Source organism: Tenrec ecaudatus, chromosome 7 (assembly GCF_050624435.1).
Source record: "Tenrec ecaudatus isolate mTenEca1 chromosome 7, mTenEca1.hap1, whole genome shotgun sequence".
In the NCBI taxonomy this organism is placed as follows: domain Eukaryota; kingdom Metazoa; phylum Chordata; class Mammalia; order Afrosoricida; family Tenrecidae; genus Tenrec; species Tenrec ecaudatus.
In genome coordinates, this window is record NC_134536.1 from 81,735,976 (window position 1) to 81,761,437 (window position 25,462).

Consider the following 25,462-nt stretch of genomic DNA (forward strand, 5'->3'; position numbering starts at 1 on the left):
TATGACTACTCTCATTATTGGTCCTGAGGGGTTTATCTGTCCTGGGTTCCCTGTGCTTCCAATTCTTATCTGTACCCGTGCGCATGCTCTGGTCTACCTAGATTTGCAAGGTAGAATTGGGATCATGATATAGCGGGGTGGGGAGGAAGCATTAAAGAACTAGAGGAAAGTTGTGTTTCTTTGGTGCTATACTGCACCCTGACTGGCTCATCTCCTCCCTGAAAGCCTTATGTAAGGGGATGTCCAGCTGCCTACAGATGGGCTTTGGGTCTCTACTCTGCACTGCCCCTCATTCAAAATGATATGATTTTTCTGGGTCTTTGATGCCTGATACCTGATCCTATCGACACCTTATAATTACACAGGCTGGCGTGCTCCTTTCTTATCGGCGTTGTTGCTAGATGGTTGCTTGTTTATCTTCAAGTATTTAGGACCCCAGACATTATGTCTTGTGACAACTGGGCTCCATCAGCTTTCTTCACCACATTTGCTTAAGCACCCTCTTTGTCTTCAGCTATCATGTCAGGAAGGTGAGCATCATGGAATGCCAGGTTGATAGAACAAAGTGTTCTTGTGTTAAGGGACTACTTTAGTTGAAGCTCAATGTCCATCTGCTACCTTAATGCTAAACCTATAAATATATGTACATAGATCTCTTTCCCCATTGTCATATATAAATATTTTTACATATGTGCATGCCTATATTTAGACCTCTATAAATGTCCTTTGCCTTCTAGTTCTTTCCTCTATTTCCTTTTACTTTCCTCTTGTCCCACTATCATCCTCAGCCTTCATTTGGGTTTCAGTAATTCCTCTCAATTACATTACCCTTGATCAAGCCCTACCAGGTCACCTACAACCTCTTTGCCATTGATTTTAGATCACTTGTTGTTCCCTTGTCACTGGATTTGTTAACCCCTACTTCCTTTCCCCCCACTTCTCCCTTTCCCATGTCCCCCTGGAACCATTGGCCTCCTTGTTTTTTCCCCCAGATTGCTTATCCACTTATTTTATCTAGATAAACATGCATAGATAATAATCTATACAAATCAATGCAGAGCAAAACAAAGCCATAAAAGAAAACAAAACAACAACAAAAATAGAAAAGCCTATAAACATTTCAAGGTCTATGTTGACTTTTAGGAGTGTTTTTCTGGTCGATCTGAGGGGGTGCCACACCCTTTCCCTGACGTCTATTTTGGGTATTTCCTCGGGACTTCCTTGCTCTGCTCCCCTTGCTGTTTTGTTGCTCTTCCTTCCTGTTTTGTCTTAGTTTGGTGGCGTCAGAACTGGCACAATTTCCACAGTGTCTCCTGTGTTGTTTATCCCCTGTAGGACGAGGGGTCACGGAGGGACACCGTATTTCATAGGGGGGCCGATCCTTATGTCCTCTTTGTGCATTGGCTGATCTTAGCAAGAATATCATCCTCAGGTGTTGGTGGGCCAGGATGAGCTCCTCTGTCTCTTCCTCTGCCTCCATTTGCTCCTGTGTGCTCTGATTAGACATGTCTCTCTCCCCGAGTCTTAGCTTCAGTGCTGTCCTCTGAAGTGAATTCTTCTGCAGGAAATAAGAGCTCTCCACGTAGATGGGGTTGGGGCTGGCCCCTGAGACCTCTCTTTTGGTTCCCTGCTTTATGCCAGTATGTTGCATTCATGTCTTGGAGCACCAGGTTGAAATCTGGTCCCTCATTCCCTGTGGAGATATAAACAACACTCTCCCCTTGGGTGGGTTAGTTCCCTGTTCCCCCCACTACCATGTCTTATCACCTCCCTCCTTTTTACTTGGCTATCATATGTATCCCTGGATTTGACTCCTGCTATACTACTAGGACCTAGCCCCAAGAATGTATGTATACAGTACCTTTCACCCTATGCCCATTTTGCATTTTTAACCTTACCTCAGCGGATTCAGGTTGCACTTGTCCTTTTGTGCTTAGCTTGCTTCGCTTAGCATAATTTCCTTCAGTTCTTCCCATGAGGTGATGTACTTCATGCATTCATCACTGCTTTTTAGGGTTGCATAATACTCCCTTGTACCACAGTTTTGTAATCCATTCATCTGTTGATGGAAATTTGGGTTGTTTCCAACACTTTGCATTTGTCAACTGTGCTGCGATGAACATTGGATCACAAATGTCTTATGATGGTTTGTTTCTTGCCTTTTCTGAGTATATTCCCATTAGAGGGATTGCTTGGCCATATGGTAGCTCAATATCCATCTGTTTTAGATATCACCAAATTGATTTACATAGTGGCTGTACAAACTTACAGGTCCACCAGCAGTGGACTAGAGTTCCTATCTCACCACAGGTCCTCCTGTTGCATTCTGATTTTTTGAATTGGGCTGTCTTTGAGGGTGTTTGGTGGTATCTCATAGTTGTTTTAATTTACATTTCTTTTATGGCTAATGATCGGGAAGATTTTCGTATATGTTTATTGGTCATTCTGATTTCTGCCCTTGTGAAACTTCTGTTCAGGACCTTAGCCAACCTCCACAGTGTGCAATTAGTTTTTTTAAATTTTGGGAGCTAGCAGAGTATTATAGATTTTAGTAATAAGGTCTTTGTCTGAGATAGAGGTCTGTGTGATATCAATGTGCTTAAATTTATGCACATTCAATTTATACCCCAGCCTGTGGTCTTTCTTCAAAATATGTCATTTGGGCTTGAAAAGAATGTGGAATTTTTGTGTGTGCTTGTGTGTAATTGAGTGGAGAGCTCTGTACTATCAATGCAAATTGTCTAATTGTAGTGTTTAGATCTGTAGCCTCCTTGTTCTGTTTGTTTCCCTGTGATCTAGCTTTCTAAGAGAGAGATGTTTGGAGTCACCTACTATCATTGTTGAGTCTGTGATTTCTTTTTTCATCTTTTGGAGCATTTGATTGACTTATTCAGTGGGTCTCTTGTTTGAGGAATATATGTTCAAAATGCTTAGTGGTTCTTTGTCTAGAGTTCCCTTGAGTATCATAGTTTCCCCCCTTATCTCTTTTTATGGTTTGCACTTTGAGGTCAATTTTATCCAAGATTAGGATATCAACCCTGATTTTTTAAATTACTGTTTGCTTGGTATGTTTTCCTCAGCCTATTTTTTGTCTGTAATTTTGAGATGTGTCTCCTTTAGAGAAACTGTAATTTATAATTGCTCCCTGAAATTTATATTCTCACACTTCAAATTCTTCTTCTTCTATGGTAATAGAAACTGTTAGATTTTTTGGTAGTAGAATATAGATTATATTTTTCAATTTCCTTTGTATCAGGGCAAAATCATATGACTTGACTGACTGTGAGAATAAAATGAAAGGATATGTGATATATATTGGTTCTGGTCGTGACCTCAAAGAAAACACACAATGTGTGTGTGTGTGTGTGTTCTTTTGTTTGTTAGAATGTAGATTTAATGGCTGAACTTTAGTGGTTATCATGGAGCAAAAGTAAACAGCTGCCTTTAAGGATGATGTAGCCATCAAAAAGGAGAACCCTATGTGTTCTGTCATACATTATCACTCTCTATTTCTTGGTCTAGTTTCTATAATTCATTTCAATGGCTGCACAGAACTCACAGACAGCATTTGTTAGTATGAGGCTTATTAAGGAATGTAACAGATTACAGATTAGGATGGAAATGCTCAGGATTGAGTTGTTCAGTCAGGACATGTTACAGAGTTCTTTCAGGGCTGCTAATAAATTTCCAAAGGGCATGCCATGCTGCTGTAAGCTGAGAAACAAAGGCACTCATCTCCTGCCCCTTGAATCAGCAAACCCAGCTCCCAAAATTAAGTGATCAGAGGCACCCTACTCCACAAGCCATTCTCGTAATCAAAGTACTCCTTTTCATTTACTTGTGGTCTGAGAAGCCCACCACCATGTTGTCTTAAACTCTGACTTCTGGTCATATTGCTGATCCTCTGCCATTGCTAAGATAATAAAGGTGTCTTCTGGATCAAGAGGTTGACTGCTCAGGAATCTCCTGGTCCTGAGCATGTCCTTCTATTCTGTCCATTGTTGATAGTGTGATTCCCAATCCCCTATCCCTTCCTGTTTCTGAAAGGGCTTCTTTTACATGCAGAGGATGGCAACCATTGTGAACCCTAGTAAAAGTACTCACAACTGATCTTATCAGAATCTTCCCTTCCTTCTCCATACCAGCCCACTAGGTAAATGTCCTCTGGCAGAAGTACAGAGACTATAGCTAAAAGAACCAAATTTAAGAATGTCTGCCCTGCAGTATGTCATTGTTGTAACAAGAAACATAGCAATAGATGGCCTACCTAAATTATTTTGTGAGAAAATAAACTTTTGTTGTGTTTAAACTTCTGGATCTCTCTGTCTCTCTTTTACAGTTTTATTGACATAAAACCCACATGTCATACAATTCATTAGTTCAGTCGTATTTAATCAAGTTGTGCAGTCATTAACCCAACCAACTTTAGAACGTTCTCTACTTTCTTTCACTCTTTGTTGTTAGCTCCCTATTTCCTTCACCCTGTCATGCCATGTCCCAAGGAAAGCGTTAATGCACTGACTGCTTCTACAGACTTACTGATACTGGATATCATATATAGAAAATCATAGAAAAATGGAAAACTAACAATGATGACAAAATAAAATATAGAAAAATCAGAAAAAAAGAAAGCAGCACATACTAAAAAGCAGATAAAATTTAAAATGGATCAAAACGGAGAACAAATGAAATAGTGTTCCATTTTCACCTAACTGCATTTGCAATAATCCACTTTAAAATGCATTCTGTATGATAGCAAGACTATTCATATCACTGGTCTGTGGTCAGAGTGTATTATCCAGTGGTTTCTACCACCTGCTAACCCTGACAATGAATTTTGAGTTTTCACTGTTATCTGTACCTTTCTACAAACTAGGTGCTTAGAATTTAAGCTCCAATACTCTTTGTAATATAAGTTATCAAATCACCAAGCATTTCAACATTCTTCATTTTGGTTCAACCATTAACATTGTGTGTTTCTAAATTTTTTTTTTCACTCATAACCCTAGTAATTAAATCAAAAATCTAAAAATCTGGTAACCTCTGTATATTTATATTGATTTTCAGAGCTCATACTGTTAAGGGATGTTTACCTTAAATAATGCCTGTAGAAATAAGCTGTAGCTTAAAGTATTTAGCTATGCAGATAGTACATGTTCATGTGTACTGACAACACATATGTAACTTCAATTGAAAGTTACATATGAAGCTGGAAATATGCTGTGTGGTCCTATAAATATGTACCGTCTCAGAAACCCTGTACAGGATTACTCTGAGTTGGAATGAACTGGATGGAAGTGAACTGAGTTTTATTACATTGTCTACTAAGCATGTCTATCAATCAGAAAATAATGTTGTATCTATTAAATAATGATTTTGAGTAACAGTGACAACATTTCTATCAGAAGAGAAAATATGCAAAACTTCAATCAGCTCTCAAAGGTTTTCATAATCTCTTCAGCATGGGATGGACGTGGGGAGTGTTTACATTCCTTAGCATTAGCTTAAGCATGTCTGATTTGCTAAGAGAATACCATAGTAAGGGAAAAAAAGGTTACCACATGTAAAATTTTATTACTACAATACAGTATTTCAGAGTCTGAGACTCTTTAGACTTAGGTCAACTTAGACCATAGACAAGCATTTAAAACATTAACCTCATTTTCCAAGTTTACTGAATATGTGAACTATCAATCTGGCAGGCTGTGAATATATGATACAAGCATTTAGTCACCTGTGGTTTAAAGCTTCTCTAAAAAAATAAATATTTAATAATTCATTCATTTATATTAAAAATGCCTGATTGAAAGAATGGCTCATCAGCAGTACAATATTGATGTGATAGTCTTATAATCAGAACATATGAATCTGTTGTCCAGTGTCTTCTGTGTAATCCTATTCAGTTATAATGGAACCCGAACTGGGACTAGAGACACAATTTCTATTAACTTCCATGATGATTTTTATTTTGAAAGTACTTACTGACTTGTTCTCAGCTTGATTCATCATCATTGTTTTGTTTTTTTCTTCCCTGGCAATGAAAAGAACCCCTTTTTATAACATCTCATTATTTTGGGCATGCAGTGGTTTGTCAATTAATAAAGAAAAGCCCAGTAGTTATTAACCACATTCTCTAAACAATCAATTAGGCAAATTTGTTTGACACAGGATGTTTTACATATTTAACAGTATTGCTAACATTCTTGATAATCTGAATTGTGGGTTATTAATTATTTCCTTCTGTCCTCCTTGTTTGTTTGAAACCATGGTAAAATTTCAAATGTTTTGTTTTGTTTTGAAGTGAGAAAATACACTTTTTAAAAGTGTGAGCAAGAAATCACCTCTCTTCACTCATTGTTGAAATCATAGCAAAAATGATTCTCTTCATAATATCTACAATATATCTATACAATATTCATAATATGATTATCACACTTAATATTCCTAAATGTATCAAGTCTTCCAAGCTTATTTCCCACCATATTTACATTATTGTTTTAAAAAGCCTTAAAATGAGGAAATTGATTCTCTATTTCTAGTATGCAGATAACACAACCTTGCTTGTTGGAAGTGAAGTGGGCCTGAAGTACTAACTGGTGAATATCACATACTGCACCCTTCAGTATGGATTACACCTCAATAAAGATTCTCACAACCAGACCAGTAGACAATATCATGTAAACAGAGAAAACACTGAATTTTTCAAGAATTTTATGTTACTTGTACTCACAATAGTGCCTGTGAAAGAGAGGCCATGAAATAAAATGACATATTGCATTGGGCAAATCTGCAGAAGACTTTCTTTTTAAGGACAAAGATGACACCTTGAGCACCAAAGTCTCCCTGAAGCAAACCTGTGAGGGTCCTGCCACTTCATAGGCCTGAGAAGGTGAACCAGGAAAGAAGAATCTGAATGAAGGCAGGGGAGTCACTATAAACAAATCTGTCTTGGAAGAAGTACATTGGACCTTTTATCAAGAGAGACCTGCCCGTGTATGATACCATCCTAAATAAAGTAAAAGGGCAATATAAATATCAAAAGGAAGAGCCTGAACCCATATAAAAAAGGAAAATTATTTACATATGGCATTGTACTCAGGGAATGTACGAGTGAAACTGACCTGACAATATCTAGCAACATTTCAAAGAACACTTTTAATTCACTTTTATTTCAAATGTGTTGAGTTGAGTTTTGGAATGGGTTTCTTAGGAATGGAACTCAGGAGCAAAGATAACAGGGCCAATGAGAAGCTGCCTTGGTGCTCCATGTGATTCATGTGCTTCTTGTCATTCACAAGGTTGGAAAGGTTGGACGTTTGAGTCCACACAGAGGCACAGAGGCCTCTTGGAAAAAGATCTACTTTTGAAAATTCAGACTTTGAAAATCCAGTTGAGCACTGTTCTACTCTGGCATACTAGAGCCACTCTACTGTATCATTTTTTAATGTATTAAAAAAGAAAATATAAGGAATATCCAGGTGGTGAAAGAGTTAACACATTTGCCTAAAGGTGCCTTGTAAGAAGGCCTGGTGATCTTCTGAAAATTCATCCACTGTTAACGTACAGACCACAGTTAACTCTGATACTTCGGGTATACATAAATTGGAATCTTGAAAAATGACGAGAGATACTATTTTAGATGTTGTTGGAAATAGAACACAATGCTGGAGAGAAACTAGTTGCATTTGGCAACTACACACAAAAAAACCACTTGTTTGTCTAAAACCATTTAATTCATACTTTGTCCTTAGACCCTACTTGGAATTTTGCTTCTTGTGTTCCATCCTCTCAATTGCAAGACAAAATTGTAGTCTACACAAACATTTGCTTTAGGACAATCTTAACTCGAGGTAATCACCATGTTCTTTACCTGTGTAATCCTGGGCTGCTGTTAATTTAGAATAAAGTAAGAAAAGCTACTCTTTCCACACTTAAAATGTTTCTTGTTTTGTTTTTTCACATTTAGTTCTCTCGAACTGGTTTTCTATACCCTCAAGGTTTATTCTGCTTTATTTTGAAGGAGGATGTCCATTAACTTGGTAAGAATTTTACCCAGAAACTTACTGCTGACCTTGACAATAGCCTTTGAAGTCAATCTTATGAAGAAAGTTGCATTTATGTATGTGAGGATGCCTGTTTTGCCAGCATACTTGTTCATGATAAACAAGATTAAGATATTTTGTGCAATCAACAGAAATATTTTCTCTGTGCCATAAATTTATAACATAGTCTGAGGAAATAGCATGCAGGTCTTGCCTGACCTCTCCCAGTTACACAAAGGTAATTCTTATGCCCAAGATGACTCCTATGAAGTAATTGTCAGACATGTGTCCACCTTCCATCTTTTTTTTATTATTATGACAGCAATTATCTCTCCTAAGATATTTCACCTCTCTGCTGGGTTCAACAACCCATTGCAGAGGCCACACAAAACTCATTGACAATATTCATGTTGATGGGGTTCACAAGAGACGTTATCAGATCACTACAAATCAGATCAGAAACCATCAAAGATACATGCCTTTTCTCCAGAATGCTCAGCCAACATGGCCAGTTTTATCTCTAACTGATCCTCAGCTTCTCAGCTTTATGATGACCTCATTACCTCTACTGTGCTGGATAGACTGTTACCAGACCTTTCCAGCTCTAATAAATTCCCATTTTCCAAGTCATCCTTCTGCCTCGTAGGACTCAGCTTTATTTAGTCCATGGGCCAGGAAGGCCACCGTTAAGTCTCATGGTCTGGGTGCTGGGACTGCTGATGCCTCCGGTACCGGCACAACTTCACCAGGTCTCTCACTAAGATCCACGACTGGCTCTGCTTTCTTGGTGATTTTGGAGTTTCTTCTTCCTGCTTCGGCAACCACTCCCTTCATATCACGTAAAAGGCAATGCTGGTCGTCTCCTGTGTTTGAGTGCACGTACCTGATTTACATGCCCTGGCAGGCATTTGGTGGGAATTACAAAGATAGAAGAAGCACATCACCTAATTTAATCTGCCTGTATTGTCCTTTATAAATCTTAATCTGTAGTTTCTGAATGGTTTTGGGTTTTAGCATAATGCCATGATTCATTTTGTTCTCTTATTCTTATTAATTCATGAATTGGAAAATACAAAATTATAGTATACTTGTGTATACATTCTATGGTATATATGTCAGTAGTAGATTTGTATTTTCAGAACTATACGGATGTAATTCTTCACTGAAAAAATATGTATTGTTATTTTTATTTTTAAACTATTGAACCTAATGGTTCCAAATCATCTGTTTTTGTTGTGACAATGGATATTTATTTATCAACAATCACAGGGAATTAATAAGGAAATAAATTCATTCAGTCAATGTAATACAGTTAGTCTATTTTTTGTGTTTTAATCTCCCAGCGTTAATTCTTTCCTATCTTATGGCAATGGTTTCCATGGATCCAGGAGGTGGGGAGGCACCTTATGTTATTCCAGGCAAGTTTGCAGTGGAGAACCTGCCTTAAAATAGGAAGTATTTGACTATTAGCAGGGGGCTTGAGTGCTGACTAAGTGAAAAAATATAGAATTCTTTCTCACCTATTATAAATTAATATGAAAATAAAGTATCAGTGCCATTCCTCTTACCTTAAGAGAAGGCAGAGACAATTTAAATTAAAAAATCAGCTTTGGGTTTTGCCTTGTGAATATAACAGATTCATTGTGTTGAATTTTCCTAGTCCAATTTATATGTGTCTGAAATATATATATACTCATATATACTTTATACTAACAAAACTATATGTCCTTCCATACATTCATTGAATATAGATGTATTTTCCTAGAATATAGATGCAGTGTCAGGGCCTCTTACAACAGCTATTGCATCATTGATGCAAAAGACAGAAATCTCTGAAAGGAAGCCAGCCTGACTCCATTTGGACAAAGCATCTCATTTTCTTAGAGTAAATCTTAAATCACACATTATATACATGTAAGAGCATCCTAAATCTTGGCAGATGTCTATTAAAGACATTGCTATTTTCAATACAAAACATTGATATTTAATGGAAGAAGCAACTACTACAGTGGATTTCTATAGTTTTCTTTTGTTTCTTAAAATGAATTGTGAAAACCTAATGAAGGGCCTGCTCATCTACAAGGTGGGTAATCTTCAATGAAAGAATTGGAAGGGATTTTATGATTTATAGAAGTTCATATCACTCAATTTGTCTTTTGATAAAATATACAGTGAAATTTGATTACTCTTTGCAATGACTTCGTTCACAGTGGATTTATTTCCTTAGTTTTGGTGATCAAGAGATTATTGAGTGGAAATTGGAGAAGGGGAGCAGGAATAGTCTTACAAAGGCCCAATTCTTTTGTTGTCCATTAAAACTTTTGAGCTGCTTACGCTTTTTTCTGATCTTTTCACCATGTAATATTTATTTCAAGGTAAATTAAAAGCCATTGTACTATTAACTAAGTAAATTCTATTATGCTATTTGGTACAAGCCCGAAGAAGATAAATATAAACTATTGCTTTCCATTAAAACTTTGGGGCTCTTTAAAGTTAAAAAAATAATACACAGGAAAAATATGATTCTATACTTAATACATTGTTCAGTGATCTCTGTAATTTGTTTAGAGAAAGGAACTAAAGATAATAGCAAGGAATGCAGCCAGAATGAAAAGGACCACCTGTGAGTGTCAGTACTAGGCAAACAGACAGTGACACTTGTGCCCCTACTCCAATTGAGACAGATCCGTACTGGGGTATTGAAGTAGGACAAAGGCATCAGTTGCACCATGATGCACATCTTGCTGAGACCTGCCAGACAGGCAATAAACTGCACCATCCCATTCACACCCAGATCTCTACTGCAATCTATCCTGTGACCGAATATCAAATTTTCCTACTAATTTCTCCATCATAAAATTCTTCAAACCCCCCATTCTCCCCAGAATCTTACCACATTTCTAAATCCTCCCTCAATATTTATTTTTAGATAACTACATTTGATAAACAATCTAGTCTTCTCAAGAACCAATACTTCCTGTTCTTGAGATGATGCTGAGTGATATCATCCCAAGAACAGGAGAATATTGCACTTTTGGTTTCCAAGACTAATTCATGATGGGAGTAAAATGGCCTGTTTTCTCCCAAGGAACTTTAAATGATGGGATAGTGCCACTTTTAAATATAGAATACGACCTCAGTTCTAACGGTGATGTTAGTCTCACTGAAGACTCAAAATTTACAATTAAAAGGGAAATTAGGAGTGGAAATAATCTTATTCCAGAAAACTTTTCCCCTTCAGTAAAATTCTGAGTTCCTTTCTGGTTGATATTCTCAAAGCTACATGCTAAAGGATTGGGGGGGGGGGGGTGGAAGAGTTCACATGAGTATAAAATGACAACAAATACATAATCTCATTGCTTTAACCAAGTTCTTTCCCTCATTGAAGAAATATATTTATTTATTATGTCTTAAAAATGTTTGTCCACAGGTTCAGACATTTGGTGTATGTGCTTGGCTGAGGAGCCAATGGGGCGAAGCTACCATCTGTGGGATTATGACTGAATGCCTCTAAGTCAGAATCCCGCCCAGGAGGAAAGATAAGGCAGTGCCTCAGAGCCTCAGTTGGCCTCCGATAGCCCGCACCCTGCCAGCGGTCACGCGTGTGCCCCCACACGACAGGACCTGGGTCCGGTGCGGAGTGCCCCTCGTCCCTGGAAACAGGGCGCAGCCGGAAGGGCGGCCGCCCCCTCACCCGTCACGCACCCAACATTCGTGGGGAGCCTGGTACTAAACCTTTCGTAGACGACATGCTTCTGGGTGGGGGTTTCGTACCCTCGACACAGGGTTTGTAAACAAAAAAAAAAGATAGATAAATAAATAAAAATGTTTGTCATGTTATTAGCTCAAAATTATCAGAGTTAAACTCATTACTATGTTAAATTAACGTTGTTATCCTTATTTTGAAATTCTATTGATCATAAAAGGTAATAACAACAATTTAAAGAAAAAAGAGATGAGAACTCAACGACATTTTGTTTTGCTTTAGAAATGTTGTGTTCATAATGTCAACATTATATGATATTCCAAGACTAGCAGATTACTGGAATAGACATATATTATTAACTACAAGTATTTAGCAAGTGCCAGAGTGCTCTTGGCAAGGTGGAACAATTTTGCTGTTGAGGCCAACAGGTAGGTTCCTCCAACTCGTAAGTAGTCACCCTGCACACAACACAGAAAGCTACAGTACAATTGTTGCTGTGTTTGAAGCCATTGTTGCAACCACTGGGTCAATATTGAATGCTGGGCTCATAAAACATAGATTAGGCAGATCAAAAAAAATTAAAAGTTACTAAAGATGAGTAGGAGGATGGGTACAGAAAAGCACAATGCTTAGGGGTCTCTATCCTGTTAAAATATTGGGAAAACTTGAGAATGAAGAATGGTTATAGTTGAACAATACCACATGTATAATATTATAGACAATTTATTTTATGATTAAACTTATCACAATAAAATATGTATACTTATTTCTTGGAAAGATAATTTTATTGTGCTTGTTTTTTCTCCCTAAGCGGAAAGTATGACAATTTTTAAACTAAAATTATTTCGGTGCTTTTCCATAATAAAAAATTTCCATTGTTCACATGTATTCATTCTACAGCTGGTGTGGATGTATGTTGCTTTAGGTAAACAGATGAATAGGAAATTAGGGAAGCAACACAATTGCATTGTAGAAAAGTTATTTTAAGAGCAAGAAAAATAATTCTGAAGTAAAATTAAAACCATTAATACACAATTCAACAGATAGAGAAAATTATGGTAAGCATTTAAAAATATCTAGAGGACCAAATAGTTCTATGTAAATATAAGTGAAAAAATAAGGGTAGGATAGTAAATTAGAGATAAAAATTACTTGTCAAAGAATTGATCATTTTCTCTAAAAAAAATATGGTGACAGTTTTCCTCCTACTTAGGGTCATGCAGTTGCAGTGTTGTAGTTGTTTTATGCCATCGTGCTGGTTCCTATTTAAAGCTAGCCTATGGAAAACAGAATGAAAAATTTCCACTCCTGTACTATCTTCACAATGCTCTGCTTCAACCCACTTTAATAGCTAATAGCTGTATCAATTCATTTAATGAGAGTCTCCCCGCTTTTTACTTACCTTCTTCTTTACTACAACAATATAGGGAGGGTCTAACGCTTAATAAATTCTGATTTATAGAGTAATAGAGTGTGTTAGTTTGGTTAGACTAGAGAAACAAATCCATGGACACACATACTTTTGTAAGAAAGAGATTTGTATACAAGAGCAATTGAACATTGAGAAAATATCCCAGCCCAGTCCAAATCAAGTCCATAAGTCTGATATTAGCCCATATGTCTGATATCAATCTATAAAGTCCACTTTGGACTCACGAAACATATGCAATGATGCCAAATGTAGAAAATCACAGGTTAATGGGTAGAAAGTCTTTGGATCCAGTGGCATTGGAAACATCTCAGCACTGGCAGGGGTCTCTGCATGACTTCTCCAGCACCCAGGGCCTGTCAGCTGCTATATCTCCCAGGATGTGAGCAGAGAGTCTCCCACCTCCAAAGAGGAAAATACTGCAATTCCCAGAATCCTTAGGGGAAGGCTATGCCCACACAGAAGCCTCATTAGCTATAACCTGATTGACAGACTAGACTCCACCCCTACATGCTTAATCCTTAAAATGACCATCATATAACTACCACATATAGACACAGACAATGCATGTCCTGGGAAAGAAACAAAAGAGGCAAAAACCAAAGGAATCAAAAAAGACCTATGGCTACCAACAAGAATTTTTTTCTGAGCAGCTGTAGAAAAATAGACATTTATAATATTATCAACATTTTAAGTATTTATTCTTTTGTAAAACTTGAAAAGAAGAGGAGTTGTTGGAAAACATGGCCTTGGTGACTTATTTAGCTTGGTGACAAAGTAAGCTTGTGATTGCATGAGACAATTTTGAAAAACCAACAACTTCTTCCTCACCAATTTTTTTTTCCAACAACATAAATAGAGACTATAAATATGGCCTTCTCCAGATTAAAAAAAACCTCAGCAATCAGATTGGCTACATCTATGGGAAGACAATGGAGAAAACCAATACCAACATCTAAAATGAGGCCATAGGTTGACTGTGTAGCAGACCATCAATTGTTCATGTATAAGTTCAGGATGAAGCTGAAGTAAGTCAAAACAAGTCCATGAGTGCCAAAATTCAATTATCAGTATGTATATTCCTCCTCATTTTTGAAAAATCTCAAGAACAGATTTGATGCATTAAAAAGTAATGACCGAAAACCAGGTGGTTGTGGAATGGCATCAAGAACAAGAAATAATGAAAACAAACTAACCAATCCAAACCAAACTAATTGCTGTTGAGTCAATACTGAAGGCCCTTATTGATTTCGCTTATGTGTTTGTGATCTTCCCTTATGTGTTTCTGATCATGTAACCATTTAACAGACTAGATAGTCCAGCTCTTAGGGAGCTGCTGGTATTTTCAAATAGTCAACCATGCGATTGCACCCGAACATGTAACCACTACACCACCAGGGCTCCTATAAAGAAAATAAAAGGTCATTAAAAGAAAATAAAGAAAGAAAAGATCAAAGTGGATGTAGGAGAATCTCTGACAACTTGCTCTTAGTTGTTCAGCAATGAAGGCTAATGTAATAAATGATGAAGGAGAAGAGGTGAACAGAAAATTTCAAAGAGCAGCTCCAGAAAACAAAGTATTATAATGAAATGTGAAAAGACCTAGAGTTAAAAAACCAAAAAGGAAAAAACAAAATTAGCATAAAATAAAATAACTTAAGAAAAATTTAAGCTAAGGTAAAATATTGCAAAAATCTATGAGCAAATTATTCAATGATTCAAGAAGCATACCCTCCCCACCAATAATGGAAACAATACTTAGAATCACTGTACCAGAAATAACTAATTGAAATGCTTTGAGAGAAGAAATATGATTGTAGAAATTTATAAACATTTGAATGTTGACACGTATTCATCACGTGACTACCAGTGATGTATGTTGTTGTGTTGCTGGAAGCTGTTACTGGTATTTTAAATGCCAGCAGGTTCTCCCAGAGTGAACAGATTTCTGCATAGCCTCCAGACTGATAATAGACAATGAAGAAGGAACCAGCTGTGTCTACATTGGAGCAATTAGCCTCTGAAAACCTTATGGATAGCCTCAAAATTTTGTTATGTCAATGGAGGTCATTCTCTTAAAGTGATGTTATATGGTTTTCAGTATATGAAACCAACAGGAACAGCAAGTAGAATCGGGGTTTTGGGTACGGGGGGGAGGGGACAATTGTGGTAGTGGGATAAAAGAGAGACAATATCAATAATGATGACTATACACAACTATTTCTCTAGATGGAATACATAGAAATCAAATTGAATGCATACATGGAAAGAGCAACGGAGATGCTCAAATATCAGCAGCTACAATGAGGTTAGGGGCTGGCTGTGGAAATGACCATCAATGGCTCACATGTAAGTAGACTTTGACGATGAAGAAAATGAAAAGTAGCTCACAAGAACCCAAATGAGACTGTGAGTCTATCCCACCTGCATTTTAAGAACATGTCAATACAGACATGAGGCATTGAGATAATCAAACTGGATGTTAGAAGGGACTCTGGACCCATATCTAAGTCAAACAGGTCAGAATATGATTGAAAGGATGAAGTCAAAGAGCTGTCCAGAAAAATTGAAAGAGTTGCTATAGAAGACAAAGTAAAATATTTTAATGAAATGTGTAAAACCTTTTTTGGTTAGAAAACCGGAAAGGATGAATATTCGCAGCATATCTTAAAATGAAAAACTGAAGAAGAAAATAAAGGCTTTAGATGACAGATTTAAAGATTCTACAGGAAAAATATTGAGCACCCATCCTTTGATTTCCCCATATGATCCTTTTAAATTTTTTCTACTTTTTAATATGTTCTGCTTTATTTATATTCAAAGATTTTTTCTGTTTTATTTGATAATCTTCTTAGTTTTTTGCTTGCTTGTTTGATTTTTAATGTTCTTTTGTATATGGAAGCCAGGATAGATAAATCTATAGAAATAAGAGCTGGATATGGAAGGGGGGATTTGGAGGAAATGAACTAATAGTGATGAATACAAGAATAAACAAAATGTTCTCACTCCAATGATGGTGAAGATTGTACAATACTTCTTGATGTACTTTTACTATTCAATTGTGTGATATATGAATTATATGCCAATAAAAACTGTTCATAAAAAATATAGAAAGGATACATTGATTCCCTTTACCAGAAAAAAAAAAACCTAGTTGACAATCCACTATTTTGGGAGGTAGCATATGAGCTCAAACCTGTGGTCCTAAAGGAAAAGTACAGGTTTCACAGAGAGCATTAGGCAAAATGTAGCCTCCAAGAATGGATGGAGTGCGGATCGAAATGTTACAACAGGCTGCTAAAACACTTTCTGTACTTCCATCGCAAGCTGGAATCACTTTCCCTTCTATGCCAGGAAGTTTGAAAGATAGTTATGTGGACAATTTATTGAAAGAGACCCATATTGAACCCATTCCAAAGAAAGGGGACCCAGACAATTCTCAAATTATGGAACAATATCCTTGATATCTCATGCAAGTAAAATTGTGCAGGAATACATCGACAGAATGTTGGAGAGTTGCCAGAGGTTCAGGCCAGATTCAGATATGGAACAAGCAATGTCATTACTAAAGTCAGATGGGTCATTGTTTAATCAAAGCAGAGAATACTAGAATGATGTTCACTTGTGCTTTATTGATTATGCAACAGCATTCAACAGTGTGAATCATAACAAAATAGGGATAGGCTTGATAATGACAGCAATTGCAGAAAACTTAATTGTGTTCCTGCCGAAATTGTACCTGGATCCAGAGGTAGTGGTGTCAACACAACAAGGGCATACTGCAGGGTTTAAAATAAATAAAGGTTTGTGTTTCAAGGTTGTTTCCTCTCGCATGGTTATTGAATTTGTAAACAGAATAATTTAAGAAGCTGGATTGTATAAAGAAGAATGTGGCATCAGGATAGGAGGTAAGTTTATTAACAACCTGTGATATGCAGATGACACACCTTTGCTTGCTGAAGGTGAGGAAGTCTTAGAGCACTGACTTGCTGATGAAAATCAAGGATTATAGCTTTCAGTATGGATTACACTCGTGGAAGTCATATAATCTGTCAATATGAGGAAGGGGTAGAGTCTAGTGTGTCAATCAGGTCGCAACTGATGATCTCATTTGGAGGCACAAAGGAGATGAATAGGTCACTGGAGAACAAGAACACAGACTCTTTTTGTCTTCCTGCTGCTAAGACATATGGAGCTATGCTGATGGAGCCAGAGCCCTGGATCTGGAGGACCCATGGGGAGACCCATCGCAGTACTGAGATACTTCCACCACCACTGGATCCATAAGACTTTCCAGCCACTGGTCTGTGATCTTCCTGCATTTTGGCTTCATTGCATGACTGCATGAGTCTCAAGAGGTATTTATGGACTGGTATTAGACATATGGGTTAACATCAGACTTAAGACTAGCTGTTGACCGGGCTGGCGTGCTTTCTCCATATACAATTGCTCTTTTATATAAAGCTCTTTTTTTATATACATTTTATCCTCCCTGGATTTGTTTCTCTAGTAAACACAGACCAATACAGCACTCAATGTGAAGAAGACTGAAATTCTCACCACTGGCTCTATTGGTAACATCATGATAAATAGAATAAAGGTTTGAAGTTGTAAAGGATTGCATCTTGTTTGGATATGCAATCAATGTTCAAGGAAGCAGCAGTCAATAGACCAGAAAACTCTGCTTTGGGTAAATATCCTACACAAGACCTATTTAAAGTTTGAATTACTTAGAGAAGTAAGGTGTGTCTGATCCAAGCCATGGTAATTTCGTTTACATCATATGCTTGTGAAAATCGGACATTGAATAAGAAAGACCGAAGAAGAATCAAAATATTTGAATTACAGGCTAAGGAAGAATATAGAAAGTTCTACGGACTGCCAAAGGACAAACGAATCTGTCTTGAAAGATGTGCAGCCACCGTGGCTCTTAGAGGTAGGGAGCATGAGCCGTCATCTTACATTCTTTGACTATGTTTTCAGGAGAAGACCAAACCCTGTGGAACAGCGGTTCTCAACCTGTGGGTCGCGACCCCTTTGGGGGTCAAACGACCCTTTCACAGGAGTAGCCCAATTCAAAGCAGTAGCAAATTACTACTTATGAAGCAGCAACACAACTCATTTTATGGTTGGGGGATCACCACAAGATGAACTGTATGAAAGGGTCACGGCAGGAGGAAGGCTGAGAACCCCTGCTGTGGCAGGACATCACGCTTGATAAAGTGGCAGGACAGTGACAAAGGGACAGCTTTGGTCGGAGGAATCTGCACAGTGGCTGCAGAATGGGCTCAGACATCAGAACAACTCAGACCGGTGATGATCCTGGAGGCGTTTTGTTCTGTTGTATGTCGTCGGGTCACTGTGAGTTGGAACCCCGTCAGTGACCCCCAATGGCAACATAAGTATGATGGAGAAGTACTAGAAAAGATCCATGGAACTAAGTGAAAATTCCGAAGAATTTGCCACAACAAAGGCAACAAAGCTCAAACTTAGGGCCTGTGAGTGTGTGTGTGTGTGTGTGTGTGTGTGAGAGAGAGATTTTCTTGACTTCTCTGAAGAATTGATTTTGAATAATTCAGTGATATCTGATGTTTTAATATTCCTATTGTGTTTTCTTGCTGTTTTGGAGACAATCATTGTATTAAGGCTTTGTGTTCTCTAAAAGTAGTTTAATGATGTATTTGTTTTTTCAGGATTTTCCATGAGATGAATAGCAAAGAGGCACGAAATGTTCAGACTGCACAGAAAGTCATTCTAAAAATTCTATTTCTTTGTTTCATATAAATAATTACTGATCTTCATATATTTCAAACTTTCACTATATTAACATATTATCAGTTCCACATTACATCCCTCAAAATTCCATAGGCTTGCATTTGCATTCTTTTCTATTGATAGTTTCTACATAAATAGTCATAGTAGTGTTTCTTAGGTTTACTCAAATGCATCAAATTTTATTTGAGATGAATGGAAAAACAAAAACAAAAAGCAATCTAAAGCATTCACTTGTCATGTAGTTTCTGTCAAACTAAAACCTCACTTAATACTACAAGAAAGTATTGACTATTTCACAGGTGGTCCCATTACCTTTGGTAGCCAATTCTCTCCTGAGAGTGAACAAGTCCCCTAAAATGGAGCCCTAAATAGAATTGGTGTGGAGACCTAAATCTCTTGGCTGCCTTCAAAACAGGTCTCCAGGGTAGCTGCAATGCGGCTGTATCACCAATTGAAAAATTCCAATTTACTTTCCCCTTGGATCTGCAGAGGGAATGAGTCCACATCAAATTGTTATGATCAAGGAATATATGCTTGTAACAGTCTTTCCTAGATTAAAAATGACTTTACTGTAGTTGAAAAATAATGTACACATCTATGACAATGAAATTGAGAGGGATTTAAATGACTTAAAATGAATTAAACAGGACTTTGTAATAACTGAAGAAATTAAAATGAGAACAAAATAAAAATTGGAATGTGATTTTACAGGTAGAATAATATATACTTTTGTATGTATGTCCAATTGTCCAAATGTCAAACGTTCTGCTAGGTGAGGGCTTCCTTTTTCTATTCCTTCCTTGCTTCCTTCCTTTCTTCACTTATTCTGCCCATCCCTCGCTCTTCCTCCTGCTCCACCTTCCTCCTTTCCACACTTCCTTTCACTCTGTCCATTTTATTACTAACGCACTATGAAGATAATATTTTTGTGACAGGTAAATATTTACTGTATTCTATGGAAAGCACATAACCTGGAATTTCAGCGCTATTTTCTAAGATAGTGCATATACTAATTGTTTTAAATTTAAATTTGGCAACAATTCTCTGTAATATAGCCACAATCATTTAGGAACTCAGCTCACTTTGAACATTTTCTCCAACATAATTGAAACAAATGACATGCTATGTTTTTTTAATGTATAGACAGCAGAAAATATTCACATAGAAACAACTGTTTACACATTGAAAATATGAATCGGAGAATAAAGAATATAGATTGAAAATGTGTACAACTTTAGATTATTTTTACATTATTTTCATATGGTAACCCTATTTTCTACATTATATGTGTGTTTGTAAACTGCCTCCAAAAGCAGTTTCTAATTAATTTTCACAACACCTAGTGTTGCTAGGTACTGCCACCTCCCTTTTAAATCACGGTGAGCCTGTGTGCAGCACAATTACACAGAAGGCATCTGTGTGAGTCTCATCGTCATTGCTATGTTTGAAACCGTTGGTGCAGTCACTGTGTCAATCCACTTCATAGACAACTCGATGGTTTTCCTCTTTTTTGCTGACCCTCCTTTTTAACCAAAAAATATGTCTTTCTCCCTGGACTGATCTCTTATGATCTCTTATGACAACATTCTCCAAATATGTGAGATTAATCACAGTACCCTTTTACAGGGCGTTCTGGATGCACTTCCTTCAAGACAGGTGCATTCAATCATCCACAAGTCAATGCTACATTTAATATTCCATGCCAACACCAAAACCCAGAGTTACCAATTCTTCACTGTTTCTCAATCACTTTCCAATTTCCACATGCATATAACACTAGCCTTAGGTGAGGCATGTCTTGATTATCAACATGTCCCTGCTTTGATGCTTACCAAGAATTTACCGAATGTAAGCTGATGCCTGACTTCCTGACTGCTCCCTACAGGAACGTTGGATGTGAGTCCAAGTAAAAAAATAATTCTCGACAACTTCAATCTCATCTCCATTTAAAATGATGTTGGTTATTGGTCAAGTTGTGAGGATTTTTTGCCTTAGCGTTTATTACAGTCACTTTGCCATTCTCAGTGCAAGAGTAATTTTCAAAGTCTCTTCTGACACCCCTTTTAATATTTTCCTTTTTCTAGTCTTCTTAACAACCTCGTCTTTCTTAGGGTATTGCATTCTTGAATTCATACCACATTTTATGGCCTTCAGTAATTAATATTCATTGTTTCAAAACTGCATTTGGCATGGTCTCCAAATGCTGGTGGGATGTGCTCAACATCTTACTCTGGCTCTCAGGTGTCTCTTTTCCTTCCCTTCACCGTCACTGTGAATTTCAGTAAGATCATCTGATGTATTTTTCAGTCTGAGTAGGCCTCCTTCTTACATACGCTACTGAGTTTCTCCAGCCTCTCTTTTTACACTTAAAGTCAGTTTTATTTCAAAGTATTCTGTCTGTAAATCAGCTGCTTTCTGAAATGTTGATGCTTTGAGCTCTGTAAGAGAAAACTAAAACAACAACAACAACAACAACAAACTGCCATTGGGTCACTTCTGACTCCTAGAGCCCCTTACAGGGCAGTGTACCACCGTTCCTCTGGGTTCCCAAGAGTACAACTTTTCACAGGAGTAGAAAATCTCACTTTCCTCCTGCTGAGCTGCTGTTGGTTTCAGACTCCTGAAATTACGGTTACCAGCCCAATGTGCAACCCACTGTGCCACCATGGGAGGAGAAAAGACCTGGCAATCTGCTACTGTAAACGTTTCAGCTTCGGACACCCTAGGAGGCAGTTCTACCTGGGTGGTAGTTATGAGCTGGATTTGGCTTAGGGTACCCAACACCAATAGTTTAGGAATCCCTCTGGGGTTCTTTTATCCTCAATCTCCAGGCACCATTCCAATCAAACCAACCTCCAGACATCCTTCTGTTTCTGGCTCAATATAGGATTTCCAAGAATATAAGTCTTGACCAGAGTAAATAGAATCATCTTTCTTCCCTGGACTCTGAATGGCAAGTTTGAATTCCCGAACTTACTGGTAACAGTCCAGTGCTCACTCAAAAGCACCATCTTGTATCACAGTCTCTTTAAGGCATCGCTTTCACATATATTGACTTAGTACTGCCAGAAGATGGCCATCTTAAAATTTAGTGTAAACCATTTTTCTTTCATTGGTTTACTTTATTAACTACTTTATAAAGTCACATTCTGTTACTAGCATGCCATTGCCTCAGGATAGACAATTTGCATATCAAATTTACATAAATGGCATGATCATCTTTTTTGAACATATCAGATTAGAACACCTGTGTGCTACTAATACAGTGCCCAAAGACTGACACGGGTTTTGAACACAACATGCACTGAATATTTGTTGAGTGAATATAATAATGAACTCAGAATTTTGAGGAAAGCTTATCTTTGTTTATTGTAATGTTCTGTCCTGGGTTATACACTGAAGATGGCCAATAGTCAATAGATATTGTTTGAGGAGAAGAATAACAATGGCTGTTCAATTCTACACTGCCAAGGGTTTGAATGTTCCATTTACAGAATAAAGTGTTCCCTGAAAGAATATATGTTTTTGCCTGTAATGTTGTTTTATAGCCTATTTGTTAACGCTGAATGACAATTGTCAGGAAATATTTCAGTAGGAATGCTCACTGAGAGGCTCTAGTGAGAGAATAATTGGCTTGGTTACACTGGAGATACCATGATATTCACATTTAGATCCAAGAGGAACAGAAAGGGATAATACAAACAGAACAGCTTCTCACTTAATCTTTCCAAAAGTTTTTGTGATATATAGATGGATGAAAAATTCTGAGAAATGATCACTTATCTAAGTCACAGAAGTGCCAAGAGATCAACTCAAGCCTCATTGATCCCTGTGCTCTTGTTACTATGTTTAGATGTTGTGACATTTTACAAAGTCTACATGCTGTCTCTTCATCTTACTCTGGAATCTCTCTCTCTCGCTCTCTCTCTCACACACACAAGCATTGTTTGCGTTCTTTCTTGTTTACACACAGTGCAAATCCTCTATTCACACACTTTATTGATACAATAATTCATATGAACTACAGCATGCATGTAATAAAGACAAGTGGTGACTATATCAATTATTTAAAGCTCTAGAAATAACTAAACATATGCACATGTAGAAAACCCCACTGCCATTACCTTGATTCTGATCCCATGTCATTCATAATCGGGCTCCAGAGAGGTTTTCTTTCTTTATTTTTTTTTCAACCAGTCCTGTGTCTTTATTAAAGAGAATCAGAACTAAACTAGACCTGGCAGCCAAGTAGAGACGTACTGGCCAGGAAGATGGGGTGGGTGTAGGCCCTAGGGATTCAAGAAAGGTCAATGACCTGGGAGAGACCCAGGAGACCAGGCGTTGGCATCAGCTGTGGAAGTGTCCAAGGTTCAGCTTTTAGGTACTGGTATCCCCAGCTGGTTCTGCAGGGGGTGCACGTTGGCTTGGGCTTGTCAGGATGTCACTAGGGCAGATCACCCACTGGTCTTGATCCTGCTCATTACCTTCCATGTCCACCTCATTGACCTCTCCATCGTGAGGTGACTCATTGTAATCATTCATCTCATCCATGTCCTGCATATCCTCATCATTCTCTGAGTCTTCCTCGCTATCTTCATCATCTTCCTCCTCGCCGTCACAGTGCTCTGAGGCTGCTTTGCCAATAGGTACCAGGTTGTCCTTTTCTACAGTGCTCTGGAGCCAGGTCTGATGCTGCTGTTCCTGCTGTTGCAGTTCGGTCTCCTCCACACAGGGCCGATCCAGATTAAACCAGAGCGTCTCAGTCACACAGGGGAAGAGTGAGGGAAACAAAGTAGACGTGGCTCCTAGATGGCTATTTAACCTTGGTCAAGTCACGTCACCAACCGCTTGGAGCCTCAGTTACCTCATCGCGCCCTTCGGCAATGGCCGACGGCGACCCGGAGGCACTTCTAGCTGTCTGGGCGGAAGAGCCCGCCCAAATCCCGGGTCCAACCTAGGCAGCCTTTGGGTTCCTGCTTCCTCCCCGCCTGACCGTATGTGGCGTTCTTCAGAGAGGTTTTCTGCTGTCATGTTTCTAGAAGCAGATGTCCAGATCTTATTGAGTGAAAATGAAGCACCCACTTGTAGGTTAGTAGTTAAGCATCAAACACTTGTGTCACCCACGCAGAGACACACGTGTATCTATATGTGTATATGTGGGTTGTGTGTGCACACAAAAGAAGGGAAAGGAAAGGAAAAGATGTCATTGAGTATACCGCGACTTTTGACGATCTTATTTGCAGTAGAGTTAAACTCTTCCAAGGGGTTGCAATGGTTGTGGATTTTTTCTTTTCTAAGCAGATTGCCAGGACATTCTTCCATTGCATCTTTGGTTGGATTTGATCCTCTGTCCTTTTGTTTAGCTGTTGTGTGTTTATAACTATACGCACCACCAGGCCGCATTGTGTGTGTTTATACAAATGCTCTATGGCTGTTGGGGTTTAATTAAATTCAATGATATCTGTGATTAAGGAAATGGTTTATTCCTAAACCTAGAATGACTCCAAAACTTTTCAATCTTTGGGGGTCAGTGTTAGACCCCCAAAGTATACTTTCTCACAACTTATGTCAGATGATGTATTAAAATCATACATTCTATGTATAAATAGTGGTTTTTATTTTTATAATAGTTCATAATCATTTATTATTATTATGGGTTATTCATATTAGCATGTGATTTAATATTTGATATTAAATTTTAATCTTTAATGTTAAAATTTAATAATGTTGAATTTAATACTACTGTATTTTATACCTTATTCATATACTTACCCTTACTATCATTAAATAAATACCTATTCATATGATGCCTGATTTAGATTGTATAACTAATCTCTTCAATTGTGTATAAACTCCTGAAGGCCTAAAATCCTATCTCATAATTCTTTATCTTACTTAATACTTAGCATGATATAATCTATTGGGCATAAACTTGCTGATTAATTGACTGCTTACTGTCATGTTACCATTAATTATTCATCAAATTTCAGTAGCATGTTTGCCCCAAAATATCAAAGAGTCATAAAATACTGCATATTTGCAGTGTTTAGTATTACAAAGTTGAATATAATAAATCCAGACAGAATATGGCAGAGGAGTGGAGATCAGAGGGAAGAGAGACAAATGACAAAATCAATTCAACACATCTGTACTAGTTACTTCCTTAATGTACCAGCAGTCCTCCGATGATCTGAGGCCACTCTTCTGAAATAGGTGTACAGAACTTGGACCAAATAGTGATCTGTCTGTCAAAATATACTGAGCTTTTACATGCATAAAACATTACAGAACATTTTCAGATCCACAGAAAACACCCTTAACATAATAAACCATTAGTAATAGCAATCATGTTTCGATGTGTTTTGCAAAGTGGGGCCAGTTTGTTATTACAAGCCATTGTGTGTACCGCGGATGTTTAATATAATAGGCTTTATGGGGGTTGGCTCACAAATACAGGTAGCATTTAAGAAGGATGTTTGCAACCTTAGGTCTGTCTGTATTAAATTGCAT

General features: G+C 37.6%; 1 pseudogene; it reads right to left on the reverse strand.

The window, feature by feature from the left end:
• Positions 1–23,329: 23,329 nt before the first annotated feature.
• LOC142452405 (anaphase-promoting complex subunit 15 pseudogene) lies at positions 23,330–23,983 on the reverse strand (annotated as a pseudogene).
• Positions 23,984–25,462: the final 1,479 nt, after the last annotated feature.